The following is a 26003-nucleotide window of genomic DNA, read 5'->3' as shown; positions in this document are numbered from 1 at the left end:
AACAAAATACTAGCAAATCGCATACAACAATACGCTAAAAAGATTATATACCATGATCAAGTGGGATTTATTCCAGGTATGCAGGGATGGTTTAACATTCGCAAATCAATCAATATGATACACCACATTAATAAAATGAAGAATAAAAATCACATGATCATCTCAATAGATGCAGAGAAAGCATTTGACCAGATACAACATCCATTTATGATAAAAACTCTGAATAAAATGGGTATAGAAGGAAAGTACCTCAACATAATAAAGGCCAAATATGACAAACCTACAGCTAATATCATCCTCAATGGTGAAAGACTGAAAGCTATCCCTCTAAGAACAGGAACCAGACAAGGATGCCCACTGTCACCACTCCTATTTACCATAGTACTGGAAGGCCTAGCCAGAGCAATCAGGCAAGAGAAAGAAATAAAAGGGATCCAAATTGGAAAGGAAGAAGTGAAACTGTCACTATTTGCAGATGACATGATATTATATATAGAAAACCCTAAAGAATCCACCAAAAAACTTTCAGAAGTAATAAACGAATATGGTAAAGTTGCATGATACAAAATCAACATACAAAAATCAGTTGCATTTCTATACACTAACAACGAAGTAGCAGAAAGAGAAATTAAGAATACAATCCCATTTACAATTGCAACAAAAAGAATAAAATACCTAGGAATAAACTTAACCAAAGAGGTGAAAGATCTGTACACCGAAAACTATAAAACATTGCTGAAAGAAATTGAAGAAGACACAAAGAAATGGAAAAATATTCCGTGCTCTTGGATTGGAAGAATTAACATAGTTAAGATGTCCATACTTCCTAAAGCCATCTATAGATTCAATGCAATCCCTATCAAAGTTCCAACAACATTTTTCACAGAAATAGAGCAAAGAATCCTAAAATTTATATGGAACCACAAAAGACCCGGAATAGGTAAAGGAATCCTGAGAAAAAAGAACAAAGCTGGAGGTATCACACTCCCTGACTTCAAAATATACTACAAAGCTATAGTAACCAAAACAGCATGGTACTGGCACAAAAACAGACACACAGATCAATGGAATAGAATCGAAAGCCCAGAAATAAACCCACACATCTATGGACAGCTAATCTTCGACAAAGGAGCCAAGAACATACAATGGGGAAAAGAAAGTCTCTTCAACAAATGGTGTTGGGAAAACTGGATAGCCACATGCAACAAAATGAAAGTAGACCCTTACCTTACACCATACACAAAAACTAACTCCAAATGGATTAAAGACTTGAATGTAAGACCTGAAACTATGAAACTTCCAGAAGAAAACATAGGCAGTATGCTCTTCGACATTGGTCTAAGCAACATATTTTCAAGCACCGTGTCTGACCGGGCAAGAGAAACAACAGAAAAAATAAACAAATGGGACTACATCAAACTAAAAGGCTTCTGCACAGCAAAGGAAACCATCAACACAACGAAAAGACAACCTAACAATTGGGAGAAGATATTTGCAAACCATACATCTGATAAGGGCTTAATCTCCAAAATACATAAAGAACTCATGCATCTCAACAACAAAAAAACTAACAACCCAATTAAAAAATGGGCAAAAGACCTGAACAGACATTTCTCCAAAGATATACAGATGGCCAACAGACACATGAAAAGATGTTCAAAATCATTAACTATCAGGGAAATGCAAATCAAAACTACAATGAGATATCACCTCACGCCCGTCAGAATGGCTATAATTAACAAGACAGGAAACAACATGTGTTGGAGAGGATGTGGAGAGAAGGGAACTCTCATACACTGCTGGTGGGAGTGCAAACTGGTGCAGCCACTATGGAAAGCAGTATGAGGATTCCTCAAAAAATCAAGGATAGAACTACCATACGATCCAGCTATTTATCCAAAGAACTTGAAAACACCAATGCGTAAAGATACATGCACCCCTGTGTTCATTCCAGCGTTATTCACAATAGCCAAGACTTGGAAGCAACCAAGTGCCCATCAAGGGACGAATGGATAAAGAAGATGTGGTATATACACAGAATGGAATACTACTCAGCCATAAGAAATGATGAAATCCAGCCATTTGTGACAACATGGATGGACACTGAGGGTATTATGCAAAGTGAAATAAGTCAGAGGGAGAAGGTCAAATACCATATGATTTCCTTCATTAAGTAGTAGATAATAACAACAATAAACAAACACATAGAGACAGAGATTGGATTGGTGGTTACCAGAGGGGAAGGGCGGAGGGAGGAGGGCAAAAGGGATAATTCAGCACATGTGTGTGGTGATGGGTTGTAATTAGTATTTGGGTGGTGAACATGATGTAATCTATGGAGAAATAGAAGTATAATGATGTACACCTGAAATTTATACAATGTTATAAACCAATGTTACTGCAATAAACAAAAAATTAAATAAAATAAAATAAAAAAAAAAAGGTAGATGCCATGAGGAAAGGTGAAATAGACTGGAAAATCAAAATGCCTGTCCCTCAATATAAATAAGTGTGCCAATATTTGAAAATGTCACTAGAAAACACTACTAATGGCAATGAGATAATCTTAAGAAGCATCCAACCTAAGATGAAAAGTTACAATTTCTAAATTTATACTTCTAAGTTTATGCCAGACATAATGACAAGTGCTAAAACGGGTTAGAAATTTTTTTTTCCAAATTTTAAATGATGCAGGTATGTATTTTTATAATTTAAGGAAACATTGAAAGGTTATATTTCAATTTTTTAAAAAAGAGAAAGGTAATGACAATCATGGAATCTAGAAAGACCTGGAGAGTAATAATGTATGAATCACCAAAGCATCCAGTGAAGAAAACTCTTCAATTACGTCTAATGGAGTAAAATTCTTCAAGTAGAAATAAACCTGAAATCAAAAAGTGCATTTCACAGCTTAATGAAAATAATCCTTAAGTTTTTAACTTCCTAAAGTATGGTCAAATAAAAATATCAATTTTAATCCACTTAATAGGGTACAATCACATAACTGAACTAATAAAATCTAGTTTGAGGATAAAACTAGAAATGAATACCATCTCAATAAAGGTAAACTCTGCAGAGCACTCAACCACTTTCAACAAGATATTTACTGAGCCAGCGTATACGCTAGGCAGTAGGGAAAACACGGTTATGCCCTAGAAATTTGCTCTCTAGCACAGGTGCTTTCAAACACTTTTTTTAAATAAAAAAAATAAATATTTTTTAATCTTATGCAAAATAACAAAATACAAAACACATACCATCAAAGCTTCTCCAGTACATGTGTGTGTGTTGAGGTATGTGTAATTGGGGGACCTTCTGCCCTGCAAATTCACCTCTCCTATTCAGAAAACTCCCACTCTTCTTTTCTCTCAGCCTGCCACCCATTCCCTGATACACTTCTAATAAATTCTGGGGCTCCAAGGTTTGAAGAATACCCATCTATTCTTGTTGAAGTATACCCACTCTGCCAAACCTCACTACAAACATGACTGCACCACTAACTGGGTATATTAATTACTATAGTAAAGTAATAACTGCAGGAAAAATTAAGAATCAACTCCTTTTCAAACTTTCTTCTACTTCTGCTCATTTCTTTAGTTACCATAAACAGAGTAAATCCCTTCAGATCTTACTGAAACAGCACCATTAATATCAATACTGGAGTACTAAACTTTGCTTAGCAAAGTCAGGTAAACATAACCTAATATTTTTTCTACAAAGATTTCCCATTTGATTTGAGTTCAGAAAATGGAAATTCTGAATTCCCAAGAAAAATTAAAAAAAAAATTTACCCATGTATATTAAATTTATTCTTCCTTTATAAATCTTTACTAGCTCCTATGTCTTTTCACACTTGACCTGTGTGCTACATTATCTCACCTAGCACCCAGTGGAAGGATCAACTAGTAATCTGTCCTGAAGCAGTCACAACAGGATTCTAAAGCTGGCATGACAACAAAGCCAAAAAAGTGACATCACACTGGAGAATTGAGAACACAGACTCCTAGGTATTTTGGCAAATAAAGGTTAAAATGACAGCCTAGAAAGTTCTAGGTCACTATACATATCCAAGGCCAAAAAAGAAGAGACTCAAAACCAGAGGCAAAGAGGGTACTTCAGTTAAATAACAGCAACAACCATTACCACAATCACTTATTCATACCAGATTCTGCTCTAAGCTCCTTAAATGAAACAACTCATTTAATCTTCACAACATCCCATACTAATAATATTCTCACTTAACAGGTAAAAAAAACGGAGGCAAAGAAAACTTAAATAACTTGCCCAAGGTCATACAACTGGATGGCAGAAGAGAGAGAATTCAAAGCTCAGGCTGTTAACCACCGGCCCTCTTTTATAGCAATAAAGCAATAGAATGAGCAGCAGAAACTGCAGTGGTGAACAGTTACTGACTTCTTGTCATGTGCCTAACTCTGAAGTAAACACTTCATAAAGGTTTTTTCATTTAATAACCCCCAAAGAAATATGTTGTTGTTATTCTCACTTTAAGGATGACCAAATTAAGGCTTGGAGGTTAACCTGCCTAAGATTTTTACCCAGACCAACTGACTTCACTTGCCTGAATTTTGGCAAGAGCTATAAGTCCACAAGTTCAGAATTTATATCTCCATTCAGAGTCTGTCCTTTCCTTTAAAAAGAGTCCTTAAACCCAGCCCTATTATAACTCATAGGTTTTACAAAACTCCATGAAAGTGACAAATCCCAAGACTGTAATAGAATTAGGCAGAGAACAGGAGATTCACTGTGGGGGGAGGATAGTCAAACATAGGGATCCTAATCTATAAGAGGTAAAGTCTTTCCCAGTACGTACAAGCTTAAGAATGAACTGCTCACCACCATGAACTTTGCTTAAAGGGTGAGTGGCAGTACCAACACCAGGCGGAAGCACAGCTGAGAAGGATATGCCGCCAAAGTAATAAATCCCAGGGAACAAGGAGGCCTAGCTTAAACCTAAAGTTTCTCAGTGTGAAGGGCCCAAAGATCTAAGCTGCAAACTATTAAATAAAGAGCCCCCTAATGCTCTATATTGACTATACATTACCTGACTGTACCATCAGATTCACAGAGCAGACCTTCATGAAAGGTCTTCATAGCCTTGACTCTATATGGAATGTGTCTGCTTACCACTGCCCTCAACAAAATTAAAGCAGCACATCTCAGAGGGAAGTCAGGAACTTTCATAGGGACTACCACAGTAAGAATTGTATATGCTTTGTAACTTGCTTGTTTGTTATATGTTTGTTTATAGTGGTAAGAAGTAACACATTTTGGGCCGGCCCGGTGGCTTAGCGGTTAAGTGGGCGCACTCCGCTACTGGCGGCCTGGGTTCAGATCCCGGGCACGCACCGATGCACCGCTTCTCCGGCCATGCTGAGGCCACGTCCCACATACAGCAACTAGAAGGATGTGCAACTATGACATACAACTATCTACTGGGGCTTTGGGGTGGGGGGGGGTGAGAAAAAAAAAAGGAGGACGATTGGCAATAGATGTTAGCTCAGAGCTGGTCTTCCTCAGCAAAAAAAAAAAAAGAGGAGGATTAGCACGGATGTTAGCTCAGAGCTGATCTCCCTCACAAAAAAAAAAAAAAAAAAAAAAGTAACACATTTAATATGAAAAGAGTTTCTTTGGGAACAGCAAAGTAGTGAGAAGCTGGGAGCAGTTAATCCCACTCTACACTAGGGAACCACAAAATGACACCAAGGAATAAAGTGGGTATGGGAGCTACCAGGAAGAAAAGACACCCTGGAGCTTTCTCCAAGTTAAAAAGATGGCCAGCAGCCAGCCTATGCCTGACAAAGGGCTGAGCAGTTCAAAGGCCCATGAGGATTCTCTGAAGCAATCCAAGAAGGCCTGAAAACTATTCTATCTAAGGGTTCATTTCCACAAGCAATTGCAAGCAAGCCCACCAGAGGTGACTAAAATTCTAAAAGGATACAATTCTGCCTTTGGTCTCTTCTCAGAGAATGCTTCACATTAAAATCATCTGGAGAGTTTTTCACAAGTCCCAATGCCAGAGCCAGCCCTGATGGTCTAGTGGTTAAAGTTCAGTGCACTCTGCTTCAGTGGTCCGGGTTTGGACTCATCTGTCAATAGCCATGCTGTGGCGGTGGCTCACACAGAAGAACTAGAAGGACTTACAACTAGAATATACAATTATGTACTGGGGCTTTGGGGAGGCAAAAAAAACAAAAGAGACAGAGGAAGATTGGCCACAGATGTTAGCTCAGGGCGACTCTTTCCCAGGAAAAAAAAAGTCCCAATACCAGGTTCCACCCCACATCAACTAAATTAGAATTAGTTTAGTGGGAGCCAGGCATCGGTATTTTTTAAAGAGCCCTAGGTTATTCCAGTGTGCAGCAAAGTTCAGGAACTACTGTCTGAATCTCAAACTTCTTCATGAAGTAGCAATGATAGCTACAGGTAGGGTCACTAAATTCAAAGTTACAAGTTAGTTCATCAGGTGTGATACAGGATTCCTACTTGGACCTATCTATAATGACCCTGAAGGAGAAGGGGTAAAGAGAAGAGAAAACACTTTGCTGGAACCCAAGTCATTGCTGCCAGGGTGGGCTAGGCCCTATATTTACCAAGCAGGGGTGGAGGTGGAGTAAAGAGAAAGCAATTTCCACTGGCACCACTTTAGTCCCTAGGATCAATACAAATACACTGTTCTGTTCTCTAAGAGATAATTCTGTGATTTCACATAGACAAAAAGCAGAGAAAAAGTTTTGAATTCTTTAGCAACTAAAGGTAATTTACCTTACTACTTTTAAAGAGAAATAATTCTTAGACTCAATCTTTATGAAAGAAAAAGAAAAGGGAGAGTTCAATGTCTCTTCTTTCTGTGCAATGTTCCAAGCTGCAAATGACAGAGGAACTTGCACTTTGAACCTCTCCAATTTTTTTTGTGTGTATGTGTGAGGAAGATCAGCGCTGAGCTAACATCCATGCCAATCCTCCTTTTTTTGCTAAAGAAGACCGGCCTTGAGCTAACATCCATGCCAATCCTCTTTTTTTGCTGAGGAAGACCAGCCCTGAGCTAACATCTACTGCCCATCCTCCTCTTTTTTTTTTTCTCCCTTTTTCTCCCCAAAGCCCCAGGAGATAGTTGTATGTCATAGTTGCACATCCTTCTAGTTGCTGTATGTGGGATGCCGCCTCAGCATGGCCGGACAAGCAGTGCATCAGTGCGCACCCGGGGTTCCAAACCCGGGCCGCCAGCAGCGGAGCATGCACACTTAACCGCTAAGCCACGGAGCCGGTCCCCTCCAATTTTTCTTTATGTTTCAAGCACTGGTCCAGCTCCTGAAAGACCACTCAGATCAAGATGGAGACAATAACTAGAATCTTAAAAGGCTTACACTGTTGCTGAGGACTTCTGACTACCACCTAGCACAGTATTTATTAGAGTATTTCCTCCACCAAAACAGTCTACAATCTAAAAACTTTTTAATCCTAACTTCTAGGCCACTGTATTAATTGTCTACCAATCATTTAAAAAAATAAAACTTCAAATTGGTCCCAGGAAACAACTGGAGAATTTTTAAAGGCAAAAAATAAAATCATCACAACCTTCATCATCATTATTATTTTGACCTAAGATAGAATTCTAAATATGTTTTAGGATTCCCAGAGGAAAGCTCTCACCCAACTGCAGAAATTACAAAACGAATTACAGTCCACATGGCCCAAAGGTAGAAGAATTGAGGAGAGGAGATACACTTAAAATGAAGTATCTGTAGAGTACTAGATTTGAAGAAGGGCAACAGAATGTGGTCCAAGTACCATCATCTCCAGTTGGATTCCTGCAGCTGCTTCTCAAGTGCTTTCCCAGATTCCTCTCCAACCCCACTTCAAGCCATTGTCCTCAGAGCAGCCAAAATGTCCTTCCAAAAACAAAAGTCATGATTTAAATAGTCACAATTTGAATATTTCTCCAAAAGAGATATGCAAATGGTCAATAAGCACATGAGAAGATGCTCAAGGGGCCGGCCTCATGGCTTAGCAGTTAAGTGCGTGCGCTCCGCTACTGGTGGCCCGGGTTCAGATCCCGGGTGCACCGACGCACCGTTTGTCAGGCCATGATGAGGCAGCATCTCACATACAGCAACAAGCAGGATATGCAATTATGACATACAACTATCTACTGGGGTTTTGGGGAAAAAAAGAGAAAAGAAAAAAGGAGGAAGATTGGCAATAGATGTTAGCTCAGGGCAGGTCTTCCTCAGCAAAAAAAGAGGAAGATTGGCATGGACGTTAGCTCAGGGCTCATCTTCCTCACAAAAAAAAAAAAAAAAAAGTTGCTCAAATCACTAACCATTAAAGAAATGCAAATTAAAACTACAATGAAATACCACTTCACACCCATTAGGATGGCTGTGAAGGGCATCAGAGTATACGACCCCAAAATATACCTCTTTGGTATACGGATTATTTTGAGCTGAAGATAAATGAGAAATAGCAGATGGAGGAAGAGCTCCCCACCCTCCCTCTTTCTACCTAAAATCAAGACATGAATTTCTCATGAGAAGGGAGCTCAATGGGAGAGGGTAGCTATAGTAAAAATGTAAAATATTAAACAATATACATTTAATTATAGAGTTTATGAGGTTTTTGAAACCACTTTTATCTAACAATGCTCTCTTTGCTCTGATATTTGAATTAGTTCATATTTCTTAGGAAGCATTTTTGTTTTATTGCCAGCTTCATCATAAAACTTTACAGTGGGTAATTCACTTAGATAATCAAGAAGTGACTTGTAAGTTTTCTTCCTTGTACCATTAAGCTGATGTTAGTGGTGGTAAAATATCGGTTTGAATTTGAAAAATATTAATAAGGAAAAGTTTTTGAGTTATGCAATACATTAAACACTTCTGTGTTTTATTTTCATTAGTCATTTTGCATTTTCCTGCAGTTTTTGTCTGTGTGTAAACACGTGGTTATCTTTATTCATATCTGCCTCTCTTCTATACAACAGATTTGAGGCAGCTCACGTTAAGAATACAAACAACAGAACCTATTGATATAAATAAGACATAAATCAAGACAGAGGCATATAAGCATGGGGTCCACAAAGGCATGTGTACTTGCTGTTTGTGCTGGTCCTCTGCTTGGTTGCCCTCAGATTTATTCCTTACCCTCTTTCTCTGTTCTGTTTTGTATCTCAGGGGAGGGTGATTCCAGTAGGTGGCGTTTTCCAGGTTCCCAAATCAGCTTGCTTCTACCTGTGTTCAGCCAGTGGGAGGCACTGGCAGGAGTTTGGAAAGTAGGAGGAAGGAAAAGCTCTAGGGTATATTTCTCCTTCCCTCTGTGCCTCAGCTGGTGTCTCCTTTGTAGCACCAGCTCCTGCCGGACTGCCTCTCTTGGCTTTGTTTTCCACTGGGTGTCCTTGGACTTGGGCTCTGGTAACATCACTACTTTCTCTGTCTGTTCCATAGACCTTGGGATGATAGTGGCTTCCTACTGTGCCTCACAGTCTCTGGTTATGTTTAATATAGGTAGAGTCTTCTTATATCCAATATCTTTAGTATATTTAATAGCATTATGTCCTCCTGATTTTTGTGTACTGTGAAGTAATTGGGCTAGGTACTGTTTTGATAGTATCTATATACTGTTATGAGACTTTGTAATAGCCCTTTTTTTTTTCTTTTCAACCATTTCATTTCTTTTCCCAGAAAAGCAGAAATAGAACAATTTTAAAGGCTTTTATTCCTAAATCTGATCCTTCACATCAATCTCAACAGTGATACGACTTACCAAACACATGAATCAGACATTCAGCAACTGTTCATTTCAAACATTTGTTGAGTGTCTACTTAGTGATGAAGCTTGTTCTTCTGGAGATTATGCTTTGGTAGGAGTGGGACAATAAACAAGCAAACAAAGAAATAAGGTAATTTCAGCTTGTGATAAATTGCTATGGAGAAAATAAACAGGGTGATGTGAGATTGTCTGAGAAGTCTACATAAGGTGTGAAGTCAAGGAAGGCCCTCTAAGGAGGTCTGATCTGAAAAGAAAGAGGAAGTATAAAGTCTGGTTCCAATTTCCTTCCAACTAAAACCTTTAGAATTCTTTTCTGACCAGAATCTTGGGAGCAGGCAGTAAATTCCTTATTCCTGGTCTCCTCAGTATAAACAAATGAAAACGAGAAGGATCCCAACCCCTAGCGTGGAATGGCCTGGTTTGGAAAAACTGTCCAAAGTGAACAGAAAGAAACCCACAAGCAAAGAAAGCTTTGTGTTCCCCTTTCTTATGAGAATGGCAGTTTCGCTGTTTGGTAATATATAGAAACAGTAATCATATGATATGGTGATCTTCACACAGAAAAATATATTCTTATTGGCGTTTTCTAATATGAAGGGGGCAGTAGCAATATGGGGTATGGAATAAAGTCTAGGTAGCAATCTGCCTGCCTGTTAACTTACAATTGTTATTAAACATTTTAAATACAATTTTTCAAACTCAAAAATATTCCTTGCTAAAGAACACAAAAGTAGAATAACAAAGAACATAAGGAAATTTTTTTCTTCATTATTATGGGCCTTAACATCTCCACTCCAATTTACAAGATCTTTGGATATCTGTAAATCTCCAAAGATCTGTTCAAAGCTCTATTATACTACTTGCCAAACAGCAAACATGTAAACAACTAGCTATTTAAACAATTTTTCAGTATTTTCTCCCTAGTCAGGGACCTAAAGACAAAACATATTAGTCCAACATTATTACCAGGGAAGAGTAAAGACAGAGAATCAGTGACTATTTAAACTAGAACGCCCTCATTTTAAAGATAAGGAAAGTGGGAGCTGGCCCTGTGGCTTAGCAGTTAAGTGCATGCGCTCTGCTACTGGCGGCCCGGGTTTGGATCCCAGGCGCGCACCAACGCACCGCTTGTCCAAGCCATGCTGAGGCCGTGTCCCACATACAGCAAGTAGAAAGATGTGCACCTATGACATACAACTATCTACTGGGGCTTTAGGGAGAACAAGGGAAAAAAAAAAAAAAAATGGAGGAGGATTGGCAATAGATGTTAGCTCAGGGCCAGTCTTCCTCAGCAAAAAGAGGAGGATTCGCATGGATGTTAGCTCACGGCTGATCTTCCTCACAAAAAAAAAATAATAAAAAAAAAATAAAGATAAGGAAAGTGAAGCACAAAGAGGATTAATGACTCCCAATGTCAAATGGGGAAAACTGAGGCATCCAAACTCTCAGCCCAGGACACCAGTGTTTTTCAAAAGTGAGGAACAAAAATCGACTTTAATAGTTTGCAACTGGCACTTTTTTAAAAAAACAAGATAAAACAGAAACCATCAGAGTACACTGTATACACTACAGATTTTGTTTTGTGAAACTTTTCTTTCAGTTTTATATATATATCTTTTTCATACACAGACACACACGCACACACAGAATTATACATCTATGGCATCTTGACATAAGATCTCTTGCTATGGGCTGCAGTCAAAAATTTTAAAAACACTGCAGTTTCACACTGCTGGTCTTGAAATACTTCCTTGTATTTTTATGCAAACATTGCAACAGCAACATTAAAAACATTAATGGATGGTTAGTCCTACCTTAAAATCTCTTCTTCAAATCTCATTTTTACATTTATTCAGTGCTCTGCTTTTTATGCTGTTAAAACTATAGCTTAAGAAACCATCAACAACGAAAGCAGCAACTGGCAAGCAGAAAAGCTCTCACTCAGCCAAAGGTGCTACAAGAATCACTGCCTATTTGTCTCCTAAGGAATTTACAGCTAGAGAGGCAGATTATTTATTACAAAATACACAGTATGTTCACCAGAGCTCAGATGTTCAGATAGTTCTCTCCAAAAAAGACTCAGAAATAAGTCCTCCACAGACCTGACCTTGGAATGGAATTTCAGGGAAAAAGGCCCATTCCTAAAATATTTTTCTCTACATAATACTGCCTGAGGCTAATATCTGGGGAAAAAAATTTAACACAGGACACAGCCATCCACTCCTAATTAGATCTAAGATTTCAAATGTGAACTACCTTGAAAGAAGCTACACTAAAATTCCAGCCAAGATACAGAAATATCATATCTTAAGATATCAGACCATTTTTAAACGGCATACTTGGTTGGGAGAGGGGAGAGAAGACGATAGCACTGAAGAGTACAGACAGATAAAAGAAAATGGGTAACGTAAATCAGGATTAAGAATAGAAATGTTAGGGCAAAAGGGAAACTACTCAATCACTACACCACAGTGAAAGTTTAATCTAAAATATATTATGCAGTACTAGATATTTCAGTCACAGAGCTTGACCTGGCCACAGCCTCAGCCAATCATGTTTTGTGCCACATGACCCCATCTGCCCTTCCACAGCTAACTAGACTAGCATTGGGCACCTTTGCCTGAGGCCTTGGACAAAAAGAAGCCCCTAAGAAAACCAGGATATTGGGAGTAGGAGCAAAAAGGGAAAGAATTCACAAAAAGAAACAAGGAAATTGGATTAGGGCATTGTCAAACTAGAGTTATAAAGAAGCAAGCATAATACCTAAAAAGAGGCTAAGAGTAAAAGAAAAGAGATACATAGCAGTGGAGAAGAGAACTAGGCATGTCAAAAATGCACAGAAAAGGCGCAGCTCACAACAGAGAGGGAGGAACTGGTTGGTAGAGATTCTTGTTTGTGGCAGCTTTCTAGTTCTTTCATGTGTATTCCCTTCTTCAAGATGGAAAAAACCTCCTAATGTACAAATAAATGACAAAAAGGGTTTATATCAATTTTTTTCCACATTAAAAAGAACATCTAAAAACCCTTATCATTGAAAGTGTGAGCTAGAAGAGTCCTTGGAATCAGACCAACTCACTATTTTAGAGATGAGGAAATTGGGGACCACAAAGGAACCTAAGGTGACACAGATAGTGACAGAGCTAGGACAAGAACGAAGGCCTCCTATTTCCGTAGTCATTACTCTCTGTCCTGTACTGCACTAGATAACAACAACATAGAAACATTTTTTTTCAAGACAAGTATTTTGGCCACGTTTTTAAATGAATCAGAAATCTTTATGTGCATATGCCATCTCCCACAGTTTAAATAAGTTTTCCACTTATTTGCTCTCTGGCTCTCTGCTACCCTTATCAAATACATTCATAGATTTCCTTTTTTCTTAAATATTTTTTTAAATCCATCTGTCACTAAAGATACTACACAGAAAATTCATCAGGGCCCTCTGCCTTGTCCCCCCATAACTGTACATTCAAAACCACATTACTCAGGACACGTTATTTCACATATTGCAGAACAGTGTTTGAACTCAATGTAGTACAGAACAGACATTTGAAATGAAAAACGTTTCAACGAAGGACCATAAAGATTTCCTTAAAGAAAAACTCATCACCACTGTCAGTAAAATTCAGGAGAAAACAGTACAAGAACCACCGAAACTAAAGAGGGACTAACGTGAAATGCTTCAAGTCACTCCTTATAAAATTTATTGCATTCATTCAGCCTGTCCTGAGAACAAAAACTACAACTTGGAAACACAAATCCCAAAGGGGAAAATTACTAACCAATGAGTAAGTGTAGAGAAGAGACTGAAAAAAGCAGAGATATGGTAAAGACGGTCCAGCCCCACGCCACGACTGCAGCACACCTAGAAGCTTACTCTGCCAAAACAAACACTTAAGCTCCTTTAAGGATCCCCCAAAGGACACAGATGGGGGAGAGGAGGGGGTATGGTGAATAAGTCCTTGTATCTCTAAGGCTGATCCACAGAAAAGCAGAGTCATCAATTTCCTAAGAACATTCTCAGCCATATTAAAACAGCGGAAATTAAGAAGACAGCGTATTTTAAAGAATTCTTTGCTTAGGTTTAAGGTAAACAAGGTATAAAGTGAAGAACATACAACCCAGGGTGCCAATGATTAGACAAAGAAAAGCCCAAAACTCACAAATCCAGAGGCCACTTCAGTATAGCTAATGAAAGTATCATATTCAAAGGATTTTTTCGTCAAATGAAGAATTAATGGCGTTGTGAGCATATAGTTCTTATTCTAACAACTTCAAGGTGCGTGTTATCTTCATTTGATCGATGAGAGAATTCAGGCTTAGAGCCTTTAATTAACCAAGGTCACAAAGCCAGTCAGTCACTCAATCAGGATTAGAACCCAGGCTGTCCGAGCCACTCTCAAAACCGCTGGCGCGAGCATAAGCCACAGTCGACACAGCAGTTTAAGTTCATCCTTACCCGTCATCCAGGAGCTGAGTTCTCAAGAGGGAGTAAAAAACGGACATTTGACTTTCTCTCTCTTTCTCTCAAAGTAGAACAGAGCTGAGCTGTCAAAAACAAAAAGAAGTGAGTGCGGCTGCCGGGCGGGCGCTCCATCCCCGCAGCTCAGGTCCGTCGCTCCCCCGCGCCGGCGGCCCCGGGACCGAGCCCACCCCGCTCGGCTCCCGCAGCCCGAGCCACGCTCGCTTCTCCGCCCGGGGCCCGGGGGCCGCGGCTGTCCGAGCCGGAGGGGCAGAGACAAAGAGCCTCTCCGGCCGCGGTCGGGGGCTGCCGGCCCGTCCCCGAGCTGGGTGTCCGCGGACGCCCCGCGGCAGCGGCCCCGGGGGTCGGGGACGGGGCGCGGCGGAGGAGGGGCGGCCGCCTGGCCCGAGGGGCTCCGTGAGAGGCGCGGGCCGGACAGGCAAAGACGCCCCCTCCCCATTACCTCGTCTGTGGGCTTCTCGTCACCGCCGCCGCCGCCAACCGGGTCCCGAGCCAGGGCGGCGCAGCGAAAGCCGATTAGCGGACGTCAGCTGCGTCCCGCGCTCGCGAAGCAGCCTCCAGGTCGGGATGGAGAAAGGCCCGGGCTGGGAATCATGGAAGAGGTTGGTTCCCAGCTTGTGGGGCTTCTACTCCTCTCTTCCCTCGCACTCCGCTTCCGCTCCGCCTCCTGGCCCGGCCTGGCCCTTCCCCCACTTCGGAGACCAGTCGCCCGCGGCGCGCGGCATTGTGGGGGATGTAGTCCCGGAATGCGGAAGAGGCGGCACGTGCTTCTAGCCCGCCTGCCCCTACTTCTGGTCATGACGACGCCGTTGCGTGGCAACCACGGGGGGCGGCTCACTCCTTCTTCCGGATTGGAAGAGGAGCTTACGAGAGCCGTACTCCCGGCTTTAACTCGCTTGCAGGCGTTGAAAGGGGAGTGTGGGCTTTTTACTGCTGACCGTCCTGGAGGGAACCAACAGTTCCAATGCTGTTGGCTTGAGGCAGAAGAGCTTAGTAGTAATTAACAGTGTACTACAGACAAGAGTGCCGTTATTGCCCCTGAACGTCTCTAGCCTGTGGAGTAAAGCAAGAAAAATAAAAGGACTAAAGATTGAATAGAAAGAAACAAAATTATTTTTCACAGATGATATAATTACTATGTATGTATGTGGCAAATCCAAAAGAATCTACAGATAAATTGTTACAGTTAATGAGTTTAACAAGATTAATAGATACAAAAAAATCATATTTTTTAAAAGTAGGTATTTATTTCTATATTCTAGGAAAAAAGAGAATTAAGTTTTTTAAAAGATACCACTTAAAATAGTGTCTAACAAATATCAAGTACCTAGGAATAAATCAATCAAAGAAGTGCAAGACCTGTATGAAGAAAACATTTTTTAAAACATTTTTAAAAACATTGAAGAAGACCTAAACAAATAAGAGATAACATGTTCATGGGTTGGAAAGTTCAATACTGAAAGATGTCAGATCTCCCCAAATTTATGTGTAGATCCAGTGCAATTCCAGATAAAATCTCAATAGATTTGTGTGTGTGTGTGTGTGTGTGTGTGTGTGTGTGTGTGTGTGTGACAGAGAGAGAGAGAAAGTTAAACCAATTTAAAATTTTATGGAGGAGCAAAGACAAGCATTAATGAGGAAGAGGAGGAAGTAAAAGAGGAGGAGGAGGAAGATTTATGCTACCAGGTACCAAGCTTTATTATAAAGCCATAGTAATTAAGGCAGTGTGGTATTGGATCAAGGATAGACAAATATACCAATGAAACAGAATAAAGAGCCCAGAAAGTCTCACCCATACATGGGAATTTGATTTATGTTATAGTGCTGATGCAAAGCAGTGCCTAAAGGGTGGTTTTCAGTAATTGGTGCTGGGACGAATAGATTTCCATTTGGAAGAAAACAAAGTGAAATTGGGATCTTCACATTATACACAAAAATCAATTCCAGGTGGATAATAGACATAAATTTGAAAGGCAAAACAATAAAGCTTTTAGAAGATAAAATAGGAGTATATATCCATGACCTCAAGGGTAGGGGACAGACTTTTTAAGCTAATCCAAAAAGCACTAGTAATAATAGAAAAACTGATTAATTTGACTACATTAATATTTAAGACTTGGTTTCATCAAATTATACCATTAAAAGAGTTCAAAAGCAAGCCTCAGAGACTAATAAGAAATTTACAGCATTATGCTGTATACCTTAAACTTATACAGAGCTGTATGTCAACTATATTTCAATAAAACTGGAAAAAAAATTACAGCATGTATAACCAAAAAAAGTCTTGTCCAGAATGTATAAAGAATTACAATCATAAGAAAAAGATTTGAGGGGCCGGCCCTGTGGCGCAGCGGTTAAGCGCACGCTCCGCTGCTGGCGGCCCAGGTTCGGTTCCCTGGTGTGCACCGACGCACCACTTGTCAGGCCATGTTGTGGCAGCGTCCCATATAAAATGGAAGAAGATGGGCACAGATGTTAGCCCAGGGCCAGTCTTCCTCAGCAAAAAGAGGAGGATTGGCATGGATGTTAGCTCAGGGCTGATCTTCCTCACACACACACACAAACACACTAAATTAATTAATTAATTAATTTTTAAAAAAAAGAAAGAAAAAGATCTGAACAGGCACATCACTAAGGAAGAAGTCCAAATAACCAGTAAACACGAAAAAGTGTCAACCTCACAAGAAAATTCAAACCACAGTAAGAGAATACTATGCCACCCATCAGAATGACTAAAATGAAGACTGACAATTACAAGTGTTGGCTAGGAGTGGAGCAATGGGAATTTTCACTTTACTGTAGGGAGAGTAAATTAATAGAGCAAGTTGGAAAAATTGTTTGGCCTTATCTACTAAAGTTGATCACAGGCCCAAACATGACCCAGCATGTCACTTCCAGGTATATACCCTAAGAGGGGCAGGCTCATGTGCACTGGTATGCATGTGCTAGAATGTTAACAGCAGTACTGTCAAAAATTGTAATAGCTAAAAATTGTAAACCATCCTCCATCAACAACAAAATGGATAGATAAATTGTGGTATAGTTGTATAATGGAATATAATATAACAGAAAAATGAACAAACTACACACAACAATATAGATGAATCTTATATAATGAAAAATACAATGTTAAGAAAAAGAAACCACTTATAAAAGAATGTATACTGTATTATTCCATTTTTATAAAGTTCAAAAATATGAATAAAGAATGCATGCTTAGGTGTTAAAACTGTAAGAAGAGCAAGGAAATAGTTACCATAAAAAGGAGGTTACTAGCTACCTCTAAAATGGAAGGAGCCCTATGGGGAGGGGATTGAGACTGGGAAGCAGCGGTGGGTTGGAATTCTACAAATCTTCTATTTCTTGATATGGGTAGTAGTTACGCTGTTGTGGGCTTTACAATAATTCATTAGACTGTATATTTATTGTTTATACATTTTTCCATGTATGTGTTATGTTTCCCAATTTAAAAATAGAATAGCATAAATCTGGAGTCAGATTGCATTCTTTCAATTCTACGCCCTACAGTTGTATGACCTTGGGCAAGCTCCATAACCTCTCTCTTCAGTTTCCCTATCTGTAAAATGGCAATAATAAGAACAACTACATCATAAGGATGTTGTGAGAATTAAAATAAGAATATGAGTTAATCTATATAAAGCAGATTGCATACTGCTTGGCACATGGTAAGTCCTCAGGAAATGCTGGTTGTTATCATTGTGACCACGTTAAAGCATTAACGACTCTGAGGCAAGTAAAATCATGAGATGGTCCCTTATAGTAGGGAGTAGGGGGAAGAAGATAAATATACAAACAGCCACAGCAGAATGTGATATCTGCTATATGGAGACAAAAAACACTTCTGTCTGGACGGGAAAAGTCTACATGGTAGCCAGGCACAAAGGAAAAGAGACAGTACAGGTCATGTGGATAATCTGATACAGATTACCTGAGCTGTCCGATATGGTAGCCACTAGCCACATGTGGCTTTTGAGAACTTGCAATGTGGCTAGTCTGAATTGACATGTGCCGTAAGCGTAACATACACACCAGGTTTTGTTGTTGTTGTTCAACCATATGTTTTTAATTCTTTTGGGTTTGTAAGGTTTTAAATGAAAAAGATTTCACAGCTCCACCCCACCCCCACCAAAGATGCTTTGTACCAGTGACTCCAGGAAATGGTATAATTAATGTTTCTTAAATGAGAATATAAATACTTCTGAGGGTTTGTGGTGATGTGTCAGTAGGTACACAAAGCCAAAGAAGAAACATGGCACATCTTTTTGAAGCAAGCTTACTTAAAGATGGAGGAGACAGGGGAAAAATAATTTTTTTTAATTACTTTAATTTACATTTTAATTACTTTAATTACATTGGCTTACAACATGGTGTAAATTTCAAGTGTACATCACTATATTTCAGTTTCTCTATAGACTGCATCGTGTTCACTACCAACAGTCGACTTTTTATCCATCACCATATATATGTGTCCCTTTAATCCTTCTGCCTTCCCCTCACCCTCTTCTCCTCTGGTAATCAATAATCTATTCTCCTTATCTATGTGTTCCTTTGTTTATCTTCCACATATGAGTGAAATCATACAGCCTTTGTCTTTCTCTGTCTGACTTATTTCGCTCAGCATAATACCCTCAAGGTCCATCTGTGTTGTAGCAAATGGCGTGATTTTGTCTTTTTTATGGCTGAGTAGTATTCCATTGTATATATATTTACCACATCTTCTTTATCCATTCATCCATTGATGGGCACTTGGGTTGCTTCCACATCTTGGCTATTGACATACACACCAGTTTTGAAGATTTAATACAAAAACAAGTGTAAAATATTCTAATAGTTTTTAAATATTGATTATATGTTAATATAATATTTTAGATATATTTGGTTAAATAAAATACGTTATTAAAATTTATTCACTTGTTTCTTTTTACTTTTCAAATATGACTACAATAAAAAATAAAATTTGCATATGTGGCTTGCATTATATTTCTATTGGACAATGCTGCTACAGAGAAATATGAAAAAAAAAACTACAAAAACAAAAAAGTAGGACAGAGCAAGAACTTAGAAGGCCTTAAATGCCAAACTAAGAAACTTTTACTTAATTTGAGGAGCCATGCAAATTTTTAAGTTGGGGAGATGGTTATGTATTTGTCTATGAGACTCTATTTTGTATCTAATATTTATATATGTTAAACCAATTTCCTATATTAGACTGTAAACACCTTGCTGTCCACTGTTTCCAGACACTGATAGAAGACACTCGGTAAATATATGGTGAAAAATGAATCTTCCTACTGACCTCATACACAAATCTGTGGACACCATATATATTTAATAAATGTTGTTTGACTCTGGTAGAGGTTTCCCTGGCCAAAAGATTCATCCAATGCTATTTTCAAGATTTCTTATCATTGCCTTTCTATCCAACATCTTGGTAGACAAAGAGTAAATTAATTTGGAAGGTTTGAGAGATTATAATAATTAGTATTATTATCTTTTATAGCACTTTACAACTTAGGAACCATTTTCTTAGATGTAGTAGAATGTATTGCCAAACTTCTCCCACTCATCTGTCAAAGAGAGACCTAGAATTAAAGGAATGTAATCAGGCCTAAGCAATCTCGAGAAAGAAAAACAAAGCTGGAGGGATCACATTCCCTGGTTTCAAACTATGCTACAAAGCTATAGTAATCAAAACAGTATGGTATTGGCATAAAAACAGACACATAGATCAATGGAACAGAATAGAGATCCCGGAAATAAACCCGTGCTTATATGGTCAATTAATCTACGACAAAGGAGGCAAGACTATACAATAGAGAAAAGACAATGTCTTCAATAAATACCATTGATGGGCCGGTCCCGTGGCTTGGAGGTTGAGTGCACGCACTCCACTGCTGGTGGCCCGGGTTCAGATCCCGGGTGCGCACCGACGCACCGCTTCTCTGGCCATGCTGAGGCCACATCCCACATACAGCAACTAGAAGGATGTGCAGCTATGACATACAACTATCTACTGGGGCTTTGGGGGAAAATAAATAAATAAGTAAAATTATAAAAAAAAAAATACCATTGAGAAAATTGGACAGCTACACGCAAAAGAATGGAACTGGACCATTTTCTTATACCTTGTACAAAAATAAACTCAAATTGGATTAAAGACTTACACGTAAGATCTGAAACTATAAAACTCCTAGAAGAAAACATAGGCAATAAACTCTTTGACATCAGTCTTAGCAATATTTTTATGGATTTGTCTCCTCAGGCAAGGGCAACAAAAGCAAAAATAAACAAATGGGACGACATCAAACTAAAAAGCTTTTGCACAGTGAAGGAAACCATCAACAAAATGAAAAGGCAACATACTGAATGGGAGAAGATATTTGCAAATGATATATCCGATAAGGGGTTAATATCCAAAATATATAAAGAACTCATACAACTCAACGTCAAAAAAACAAACAATCCCATTAAAAAATGGGCAGAGGACCAAAATTGACTTTTTTCCAAAGAAGACGTACAGATGGTCAACAGACACATGAAAAGATACTCAACATCACTAATCATCAGGGAAATGCAAATTAAAACCACAATGAGATATCACCTCACACCTCTCAGAATGGCTATCATTAATAAGACAACAAATGAGGGCTAGCCTGATGGTGTAGTAGTTAAGTTCGCATGCTCCACTTCAGCGGCCCGCGGTTCACGGGTTCAGATCAGGTGCAGACCTAAGCACTGCTTATCAAGCCATGCTGTGGCAGGCATCCCACATATAAAGTAGAGGAAGATGGGCATGAATGTTAGCCAGGGCCAATCCTCCGCAGCAAAAAGAGGAGGATTGGCAACAGATGTTAACTCAGGGCTAATCTTCCTCATACACACACACAAAAAGACAACAAATGACAAGTGTTGGCGAGGATGTGGAGAAAAGGAAACCCTTGTGCACTGTCGGTGGGAATGTAAATTGGTGCAGCCACTATGGATAACAGTATGGAGGTTTCTCAAAACATTAAAAATAGAACTACCAAACAATCTAACAATTCCACTTCTTTTTTTTTCCCCCCTCAAAGCCCCAGTAGATAGTTGTACGTCATGGTTGCACATCCTTCTAGTTGCTGTATGTGGGACCACGGCCTCAGCATGGCTGGAGAAGCTGTGTGTCAGTGCGCGCCCGGGATCCGAACCCGGGCTGCCAGCAGCGGAGTGCGCGCACCCAACCGCTAAGCCACAGGGCCGGCCCAAACAATTCCACTTCTGAGTATTTACGCAAAGGAAACAAAAACACTAGTTCGTAAAGATATATGCACCTCTATGTTCATTGCAGCATTATTTACAATAGCCAAGCTATGAAAGCAACCTAAGTGGCCATCAATAGATGAATAGATAAAGAAGATGTAGTATATATATACACAATCAAATATTACTCAGCTATATAAAAGAACGAAATCTTGCCATTTGCAAAAACATAGATGGACTAGAGGATATTACGCTAGGTGAAATAAGTCAGACAAAGAACAACAAATACTGTATGATTTCACTTATGTGGAATCTAAAAAACAAAACAAATGAAGGAATAAAACAAAACAGAAACAGCCTCATAGATACAGAGAGCAAACTTTTGGTTGCCAGAGGGGAGGGGGGTGAGGGGTTGGGCAAAATAGGTGAAAGGGATTAAGAGGTACAAACTTGCAGTTATAAAATAAATAAGTCACAGAGATGTAATATACAGCGTAAGGAATATAGTCAATAATATTGTAATAACTTTGTGTGGTGACAAATTGTTACTAGACTTAACCGTGATGATCGTTTCATAATGTATATAAATGTCGAATCACTATGTTGTATACCTGAAACTAACATAATATTGTATGTCAGCTATACTTAATTAAAAAAAAATAAAAATTAAAATAAGAATGTAATCGGGCCAGCCCTGTGGCTTAGCGGTTAAGTGCGCGTGCTCCGCTACTGGCAGCCCGGGTTCCGACCCCGGGCGTGTACCCATGCACCGCTTCTCCGGCTATGCTGAGGCCACGTCCCACATACAGCAACTAGAAGGATGTGCAACTATGACATACAACTATCTACTGGGGCTTTGGGGAAGAAAAGGAGGAGGATTGGGAATAGATGTTAGCTCAGAGCTGGTCTTCCTCAGCAAAAAGAGGAGGATTAGCATGGATGTTAGCTCAGGGCTGATCTTCCTCACAAAAAACAGAAAGGAAAAAAAAAGAAAAAAGAATGTAATCAGCTGCTCAAATAAACATAATCAGAGATAAAGCCATTCCTTCCTAAAATCAAAGATATAAACCACAGCCAACTAATATCAGGCCCCAAATAGAAAAGTGCCTTGTCAGCAACATAACAGGGAGAAAGTAGTCTATTCCTAAAAGACAAGGCTAGTAAGATCACACTAATAAGAAAAATAGCCTTTCTAGAGATTAATCGTGTTGTCCCTGAGGAAAAGAGTTAGAAATTGAACTGGGAGAAGGAATTGGAATTGGAGTACCTACTTCTACTCTTATTTATGAGACAGAGCATGACACAGCTCAGGTCTGAAGTATTGCTCAGATTTGCTGAGACCATGAAAAGAACTCAACTAAACCTGTGGGGAATGGTGGCTCTTTCCTGTGGGGAGAGGTGGCTCTTTCCTGAGAGTTTGAAATGAGACCAGAAGGAGAGAGAGACAGGACGGAAATGAAGGGAGCCTCCCTGAAGGATGCCACAGTTGGGAAGGCCTAAAACTGGAAGCGCCTTCCATTAGGCTTTGAGGGGTACATTCAAGTTAACAGAATCTTTGTTTCTCCTACATCATGATATGTTTCTGTGATTTGCCTGACCCTTCACAACAGTTCTATTTTTCCACATAGTAGTCCAAAGAGTTTGGTCTGGGGGCATCTGACAGGCTAGGGGAGGAAGGGCCCTGACCTGCCCCTCTTCTTTGGGGTTTGGGAATGTGAGAGGAGCCTGCTTACCACCAAAAACCTCCTAATTAAAAGTGCAATAAAGAGTTTGGAGCCAGCTCTGCTGGCCTATTGTTTAACGATTGGCGCACTCCACTTCAGTGGCCCGGATTCAGTTCCTGTACACTGAACCACACCGCTTGTCTGTCAGTAGCCATGCTGTGGCTGTGGCTCACAGAGAAGAACTAGAAGGACCTACAACTAGAATATACAACTACATACTGGGGCTTTGGAGAGGGGGAAAAAAAAGAGTTTGGGCCAAGATGGATATTTTAATTCTCTGCCCCTTATGATGGGAACACTTTGTATCCTGCCCAATTCAAATTTAGGCCTTCCTTATAGCAAGCAGATCTTATTTATTTAAACTCTCAGATGTAAATTACAAAAAGGCAAAGATGAACATTGAAATTATCAAGATCATAATGACCACTATATTTCTTAGCAACTCAAGGTCATGCTCACACTCAGTGAGAAGGTACAAATATGTATCTTTTTTGCTAATTTGCCTAACCAAAAAATTACCTAAGTTTTGTTCCTTATTATAGAATTCAGAATAATTACCCCATGTAAAGTAAACAAAATGATGCATTCAAAACTCATTACTATGCATTTTTTTCCACATAAGGAGCTAGATTCAGAAATTTAAGCCTCTAAATTAGACAAAATGGATTCAATTTTAAATAACTGTGTTTGATAAAACCCCAGGAATTAAGCCACTTTCCTTGGCTATGTCTTAGTTTACCCATCTGTTAAAAAATGTGTCTCTCACAGTTTGGTGGTTACTAGGGGGAAGGGAGTTGCGGGGTGGGCACAAGGGGTGAAGGGGCACATTTATATGAGGTGACTGACAAATAATAATGTACAACTGGAATCTCACAATGTTATAAACTATTATGACGTCAATAAAAAAATAATTTAAAAAATGTGTCTCTCTACCTATTCTTTCTCAAATAGATTATGAGATCTAGTCAATCAAGATGTATGACACTGCAAATTTAGGGAAAGATGTTATGTAGTGCAGAGTTGTATTAATATTTTTGTCTAAGCATTATCCAGCTTTATTGTATTTAATTCTTACAATCCCAAGAGCTTTGTCTGTCACATATTCCACTTCAACATGTTCTGTAAAATTCCACATTCTAATACACTCCCCATCGTACACTACTCAGATCAATCCTTTAGCAGAATAGATAGATGCAGCCTTGAAACTCTAGTCCCTGTCAGATCCTTCTATTCCCACCCACATCCCGTCAGCCATCTCTCTCAGATTCCACAAAAAGTGAGAGGGAGGGAATGAAGAGAAAGGCTGGCAGGCATTAACTACACTCTCTCCTCTTTGCCTGCCTCCCTGCTCCTATGGCTGATGGTAACAAACAGGGCACACACTCTCAGTTATCATACAAATAACTTTATCCACTCAATCACTCCATCAACAAGTATTAATGGAGCATCAACTGGCGAGCTTTATGCCTGGTCCCTTGGAGAACACATGGCAAGCACAAAACAGGCCCATGCTTGATGATTTTACGAGGAGGTTGGAGAAACAAGTCCAAGAAGGAAAATAATTAAAGAGCAATATAGATATTACTAAATGATATGATACCAGTGATAAGTATTAAAGAAATTCAAGGTGATATACTGTTTATAATGCGCTTGACTCATACAAGGTGGTAGATAAGTAAAGTTCAATCATAAAAGAACATTGTGAACCTTGGAACCCTATTCTTACCATGTCTGTCGGGAACTCATAACAAAAATGTTCTATACAATGTATAAAAACTATAGGATCTGTGGGAAAAACATAGTGGCTGACATTTGTATAATTTTCAAAGCATTTTTCATTATCTCATCTAATTGTTATAACACTCTGAGAAGTACACAGGGAAGATACTATCTTAGTTTTTTTGTTGAGAAAACTAAGGCTCAGAGTAGAGACATGACTTGCCTAAGAAGACACAATCTGTAGGTGGCAGAGGTGAGATTATAAACTAGATCTTTTGATATCTTATCTAGGACTCTACTCTTTCAATAATAGTACCAGCCTGTTTTCTGCATACCTGTGAAATGGCATGAATATAAAAGAAGGCATTTCCCTCTCTTTTCCTGTGTATGAGATCAACCACTAGAATGTCAAGGACTTTAGTTTTCTTTTCCATAGTCTCCTTGCACCTACACCAATGCCTGGCTCATATTAGGTGTTCTCAATAAACGCTTGTTAAAGAAGTCAACCCTATCCAATATTTTGGGGAAAGTTTGATTTGCTTAAAGCAGAGGTTCTCAAAAACCCATCTACAATTCAGTGCCCGGTTTGCTAAATATGGGTTTTGAAACTATAGATTCCAGAGCCCCATCCATGGAAATTTTGATTCAGGGGGTCTTGAGTGAGGCCCAGGAATCAATGTTTTTAATATTATTTATTTATTTTTATTTTTCCCCCAAAGCCCCAGTAGATAGTTGTATGTCATAGCTGCACATCCTTCTAGCTGCTGTATGTGGGACGCGGCCTCAGCATGGCCGGAGAAGCGGGGCGTCAGTGCGAACCCGGGATCCGAACCCGGGTCGCCAGTAGCGGAGCGCGCGCACTTAACTGCTAAGCCACGGGGCCAGCCCAAGGAATCAATGTTTTTAAAATGATCCTGCAGGGTCCGGCACTGTGGCGTAGTGGTTAAGTGCGCGCTCTCTGCTGCTGGCGGCCCAGGTTCGGATCCCGGGCACGCACCGATGCACCACGTCTCAGGCCATGCTGTGGCGGCGTC

General features: G+C 39.5%; 1 protein-coding gene across 2 annotated transcripts in view; it reads right to left on the bottom strand.

The window, feature by feature from the left end:
* The window catches only part of CCDC126 (coiled-coil domain containing 126), a 38015-nt gene extending 23095 nt beyond the window's left edge, over positions 1-14920 (bottom strand). The window contains exons 1-3 of one of the 2 annotated variants that reach the window (XM_058527246.1): positions 14712-14920; positions 14246-14334; positions 7810-7910 (exon numbers count right to left, since the gene is read on the bottom strand). The gene's annotated coding sequence lies outside the window, so the exon portion shown is untranslated. The remainder of the gene's footprint in view (positions 1-7809; positions 7911-14245; positions 14335-14711) is intronic. The other variant, XM_058527243.1, reaches the window with a different exon arrangement.
* Between the last annotated feature and the right edge of the window lie 11083 nt (positions 14921-26003).

Source organism: Diceros bicornis, chromosome 3 (assembly GCF_020826845.1).
Source record: "Diceros bicornis minor isolate mBicDic1 chromosome 3, mDicBic1.mat.cur, whole genome shotgun sequence".
Classification (NCBI taxonomy): domain Eukaryota; kingdom Metazoa; phylum Chordata; class Mammalia; order Perissodactyla; family Rhinocerotidae; genus Diceros; species Diceros bicornis.
Note: the sequence above shows the minus strand (reverse complement) of the source record. Positions and strands in the feature narration are given on the sequence as shown.